The following is a 416-nucleotide window of genomic DNA, read 5'->3' on the forward strand; positions in this document are numbered from 1 at the left end:
CGGTACGCAGGGTTAACGCAGCTGAACAGCGCCTCTTCCCCGGTCAAGACGCGCAACGGGCGATTTCGTTGTCGCCGTCGCGGCGTGCGCGGGGAGCGCAGCCCCCGGGAGCACCTGCGGCCTGGTGTGAGAGCGGTGGCCGCCAGCGAGGCGTCAGGCGCGTGGCTTTCCTCACCGCTGCTTGAGAAGGCTGTGAGTAGTGACAAGGGCAAGGGTGGGCAGCTGCGGTTTGAGCAGCCTGGCTCGCCTTCTCGCAGCGGCAGCAGGGTCCTCGGGAAGGAAGGTGAAAGCGTTCTCCGTGTTAGCGTTTTCCTCGTGGGCAGCTCTGCATCTGCCTGCTGTCCTGGGTGCAGAGGACCAAGGCGGGTGGGTGCTAGTGCTGCCCGAGAATGGCCCTCCTGGCCCCAGGTCTGGCA

This window comes from Aptenodytes forsteri, unplaced genomic scaffold (genome assembly GCF_000699145.1).
Source record: "Aptenodytes forsteri isolate BGI_AS27 unplaced genomic scaffold, ASM69914v1 Scaffold483, whole genome shotgun sequence".
NCBI lineage: Eukaryota > Metazoa > Chordata > Aves > Sphenisciformes > Spheniscidae > Aptenodytes > Aptenodytes forsteri.